The sequence below is a fragment of the Sorex fumeus genome, unplaced genomic scaffold (assembly GCF_029834395.1).
Source record: "Sorex fumeus unplaced genomic scaffold, SorFum_2.1 ptg000083l, whole genome shotgun sequence".
Taxonomy (NCBI): domain Eukaryota; kingdom Metazoa; phylum Chordata; class Mammalia; order Eulipotyphla; family Soricidae; genus Sorex; species Sorex fumeus.
The window spans coordinates 252,341-258,211 of record NW_026606140.1 but is presented as its reverse complement, the minus strand read 5'-3'; the positions used below and the strand labels follow the sequence as shown (position 1 = coordinate 258,211).

At 42.9% G+C, this 5,871-nt stretch overlaps 1 pseudogene; it reads left to right on the top strand.

Moving 5' to 3' along the window:
- The first annotated feature begins 5,085 nt into the window (after positions 1 to 5,085).
- LOC130039189 (60S ribosomal protein L36a-like) lies at positions 5,086 to 5,495 on the top strand (annotated as a pseudogene).
- Positions 5,496 to 5,871: the final 376 nt, after the last annotated feature.

The window sequence follows — 5,871 nt, the reverse complement described above, 5'->3', positions numbered from 1 at the left end:
CACTCGAAGCCGTGCTGTTCACTGGCTATCCACTTAACACTGGTCGCTCTTCATTTTGCTGTCCAGAGTCCAGACTTCAGATATCATTGGAATCTCCACTACAGAAAGTTCCATTCATTCACTGCGAATCTGGATTTCATCTGAAACACTACTCCCGGCAGGTTTTTGTTACACCACTTGTGAATGTCCAGTTAACCTAATGCTGGTTTTCAGCGGCCTGTTCAGACTCGTAGCCGTGCTATTCAATTGGCTATCCACTCATCCCTGTTCAGCACTTCATTTTCCTGTCCACATAAACCAGACTTCAGAAATCATTGTTATTTCCAATACAGAATGTCCCAATCATTCACTGTGAAATTGGAATTCATCGCAATCTGCACTGCAGGCAGTCTTTCATTACGCCACTATTGTATGTCCCAGTTACCCCATGCTGGTTTTCAGAGGCATGCACACACTTGCAGAAGTGCTGTTCAATTGGCTATACCCTCAATGCTGGTCAGATCGAAATTATCTTGTCCACACAACCCACCCTTCAGAAAACGTAGGAATCTCTATTACAGAATGTTCCAAACATTCACTGCGAATCTGGAATTCATCTGAACATCCACTCTCGGCAGGTTTTCCTTACACCACCTCTGAATGTCCAAGTAATGCAATCCTGGTTTTCAGTGGTCTGTTCACACTCGAAGCCGTGCTGTTCACTTGCTATCCACTCAACACTGGCCAGCTCTTCATTTTCCTGTCCAGACATCCCAGCCTTCAGAAATCATTGGAATCGCCACTAAAGAATCTTCCATTAATTAACTGCGAATCAGGAATTCATCTGAATCTCCACTAACAAAACCCGGCAGGCTTTCGTTACACCACTGGTGAATGTCCAAGTAAAGTAATGCTGGTTTTCAGTGGTTTTTTCACGCTCACAGCCGTGCTGTTCAATTTGCTATCCACTCAACCCTGGTCAGCTCTTCATTTTCCTGTCCACACAACCCAGCCTTCAGAAATCATTGGAAACTCCACTACAAAATATTCCATTCATTCACTGCGAATCTGGAATTAATCTGAATCTGCACTCTAGGCAGGCTTTCGTTACAACCACTGGTGAATGTCAAAGTAACGCAATGCTGCTTTTCAGCTCTGTTCACACTCGAAGACATGCTGTTCACTGACTATCCACTTAACACTGGTCAGCACTTCATTTTGCTGTCCACACAATCCAGACTTCCGATATCATTGGAATCTTCACTACAGAAATTTCCATTCATGCCCTGCTAATCTGGAATTCATCTGAATCTCTACTCCCGGCAGGTTTTCATTACACCAACGGTGAATGTCCAAGTAAGTCAATGCTGGTTTTCATTGGTCTGTTCAGACTCGTAGCCATGCTGTTCAATTGGCTATCCACTCTACCCTGTTCAGTACTTAATTTTCCTGTCCACGTAACCCAGCCTTCAGAAATCATTGTGATCTCCACTTCAAGATGTTCCATTCATTCACTGCTAATCCAGAATTCATCTAAACTTTCACTAAAGGCAGTTTTTCTTTACACCACTGGAAAATGTCCAAGTAACACAATGATGATTTTCCGCGGCCCTTTCAAACTACAACCGTTCTGTTCATTTAGCTATCAATTCAACCCTTGTGAGCTCTTCATTTTCCTGTCCACACAACCCAGCCTTCAGAAATCATTTAAATCTCCACTAGAGAATGTTCCATTCATTCACTGCGATTCTGGAATACATCTGAATCTGCACTCTAGGTAGGTCTTTGTTGAACCAGTGGTAAATGTCCAAGTAACCAAAAGCTGGTTCTCAACAGCCTGTTCACACTTGCAACCCTGATGTTCAGTGGCTATACTTTCCACCCTGGGCAGCTCTACATTTTCCTATCCACACAACCAAGACTTCAGAAATCATTGGAATCTCCACTAGAGAATGTTCCATTCATTCACTGCGAATCTGGAATTCATGTGAATATCCAATCCCGGTAGGCTTTCGTTACACCACTGGTGAATGTCCAAGCAACGCAATCCTGGTTTTCAGTGGTCTGTTCACACTCGAAGCCGTGCTGTTCACTTGCTATCCACTCAACACTGCCAGCTCTTCATTTTCTTGTCCACACAATCCAGACTTCAGAAATCATTGGAATCTCCACTACAGAATTTTCCATTAATTCACTGCGAATCTGGAATTCATCTGAATCTCCACTCCCAGCAGGCTTTCATTACACTGCCGGTCAATGTCCAATTAACGCAATGCTGGTTTTCAGTGGGTTATTCACACTCGAAGACGTGCTGTTCACTGGCTATCCACTTAACACTGGTCATATCTTCCTTTTGCTGTCCACACAATCCAGACTTCAGATATCATTGTAATCTCCACTACAGAAAGTACGATTCATTCCCTGCAAATCTGGAATTCATCTGAATCTCTACTCCCGGCAGGTTTTCGTTACACCACTGATGAATGTCCAAGTAACCCAATGCTGGTTTTCAGCGGCCTGTTCAGACTCGTAGCCATACTGTTCAACTGCTTATCCACTCAACCCTGCTCAGCACTGCAATTTCCGGTCTACATAACCCATGCTTCAGGAATCATTGTTATCTCCAATATAGAATGTTCCATTCATTCACAGCGAATTTGGAATTCATCGGAATCTGCACTGCAGGCAGTCTTTCCTTACACCACTATTGAATGTCCAAGTAACCCAATGCTGGTTTTCAGCGGCATGTTCACACTCACACACGTGCTGTTCAATTGGTATCCACTCAATGCTGGTCAGATCTTCATGTTCTTGTCCACACAACCCAGCCTTCAGAAATCATTGGAAACTCTACTACAGAATGTTCCATACATTCACTGCGAATCTGGAATTCATCTCAACATCCACTCTCGGAAGGTTTTCGTTACACCACTGGTGAATGTCCAAGTAACCCAATGCTGGTTTGTTGCGGCCTGTTCCTAATCGGAGCAGTGCTGTTAGATTGGCTATGCAATCAACCCTGGTCAGCTTCTCATTTCCTTTCCACAATACCCAGGCTTCAGAGAAGATTGGAATCTCCACTACATATTGTTTCATTCATTCATTGCGAATCTGAAATTCATCTGACTCTTCACACCAGGCAGTATCGTTACACCACTGGTGAATTACCAAGTAATCCAGTGATCGTTTTCAGCGGCCTGTTCACAGTTGCATCCGTTCTGTTCAATTGGCTATCCACTCAACCCTGGTCAGCTCTTTATTTTCCTGTCCACAACACCAAGACTTCAGAAATCATTGGAATATCCACTTCAGAATGTTCCATTCACTCATTGCGTATCTGGAATTAATCTGAATGTGCACCCCAATCAGGCTTTCGTTACACCATTTTTAAATGTACAAGTAACCCAATGTGGTTTTCAGCGGCCTGTTCACAATCGCAGCCGTTCTGTTCAATTGGTTATCGATTCAACCTGGTCAACTCTTCATTTTCCTGTCCACACAACCCAGACTTCAGAAATCATTGTTATCTCCAGTACAGAATGTTACATTCATTCACTGCGAATCCGGAATTCATCTCCACATCCACTTCCGGCAGTTTTTCATTACACCACTGGTGAATGTCCAAGTAACGCAATGCTGGTTTTCAGCGGCCCTTTCAAACTTGCAGCCGTTCTGTTCAATTGGCTATCGATTCAACCCTCGTCAGCTCTTCATTTTCCTGTCCACACAACCCAGCTTTCAGAAATCATTTAAATCTCCACTACAGAACGTTATATTCATTCACTGAGATTCTGGAATTCATCTGAATCTGTACTACAGTTAGGTCTTTGTTGAACCACTGGTAAATGTCCAAGTAACCGAAAGCTGGTTCTTAGCAGCCTGTTAACACTCGCAGCCCTGCTGATCACTGGCTACACTTTCCACCCTGGGCAGCTCTTCATTTTCCTATCCACACAACCAAGACCTAAGAGAACATTGGACCCTACAATACAGAATGTTCCATTCAGTCACTCTGAAACTGGAATTCATATGAATCTCCACTCCAGGCAGGTTTTCGTGACACCAGTGGTGAATGTCCAAGTAACCCAATGCTGGTATTCAGCGGCATGTTCACACTGGCAGACGTGCTGTTCAATATTCTATCCACTCAATGCTGGTCAGATCTTCATTTTCCTGTCCACACAACCAAGCCTGCAGAAATCATCAGCATATCCACTACAGAATGTTCCATACAATCTGAATGTGCACTCCAATCAGGCTTTCCTTACACCACTGGTGAATGTCCAAGTAACGCAATGCTGGTTTCAGTGGTCTGTTCACAATCGAAGCCGTGATGTTCAATGGCTATCCACTCAACACTGGTCACCTCTATATTTTCCATTCCACACAATCCAGACTACAAAAATCAATGTAAACTCCACTACAGAATGTTCCATTCATTCACTGTGAATATGGAATTCATCTGAATCTCCAATACCGGCAGGTTGTCGTTACACCACTGGAGAATGTGCAAGTACCCCAATACTGGTTTTCAGAGGCCTTTTCATACTCGCAGCCATGCTGTTTTATTGGCTATAGACTCAACAGTGTTTAACTCTTCTTTTTCCTGTCCACACGACCCAGCCTTCAGGAATCATTTGAAAGTCCACTACAGAATGTTCCATTCATTCATTGCGAATCTGGAATGCATCTGAATATCCACTCCTGGTAGGCGTTCGTTACACCACTGTTGAATGTCCAAGTAATGCAATGCTGGTTTTCAGCGGATTGTTCACAATTGAAGCCATTCTGTTCACTGGCTGTCCAATCAACAGTCGTCAGCTCTTCATTTTCCTGTCCGCAGAAGCCAGACTTCAGATATCATTGCTATCTCCACTACAGAAAGTTCCATTCATTCATTCATTCATTCATTCAATCTGGAATTCATCTGAATCTCTATTCCCGGCAGGTTTTCTTTACACCACAGTTGAATATCCAAGTAACCTAATGCTGCTTTTCCGCGGCCTGTTCAGACTCGTAGCCATACTGTTCAATTGGCTATCCTCTGAACCATGTTCAGCACTTCATTTTCCTGTCCACATAACCCATTCTTCAGAAATCATTCCTTTCCTCGCAGACACCGCTGCCTCAAGCATGGTGAACGTACCGAAACCCGCCGGACTTTTTGTAAGAAATGTGGCAAACATCAGCCCCACAAAGTCACACAGTACAAGAAGGGCAAGGATTCTCTGTATGCTCAGGGAAAGCGTGGTTATGATAGGAAGCAGAGTGGTTACGGAGGTCAAACTAAGCCTATTTTCCGGAAGAAGGCTAAAACTCCAAAGAAGATTGTGTTGATATTTGAATGTGTCGAGCCCAACTGCAGATCTAAGAGAATGCTGGCCATTAAGAGGTGCAAGCATTTTGAACTGGGAGGCGATCAAAAGAGAAAGGGACAATTGATCCAGTTCTAAGCTTCATCTTTTAATACGAAGACAGAAATCCTGGGCTGTGTTAGACTGATGGAACAATCCATGTTTTAGGAGAGAAATTAAATAGTGTCATGAATAAACTTCCTGAGAGGAAATTTGCTTGATAAAAAAAATCATTTTTTTCTGGAAAAAAAACCCAATACTTTAATTTTTTAAGACAACTGCAAGCACCTCAAACAATGGATTATTGTTACAACACTTGTTATCTTTTCACAATCTAGTTATTGCAAAGGCATATATGGATAAATATTAATGGACAAAGTCAAGAAAAAGAGGCACCTTAATGAATTAAAAAAAAAACACATTCAATCCAATGACTTCTAAAAGAGGCTAAATTTACCTCAGTATGTATGGTAAAAGGTAAAGGCCCTCCCATTGATCGTCTATTTGCTCGAGCGGGCCCAGTAACGTCTCTATTGGA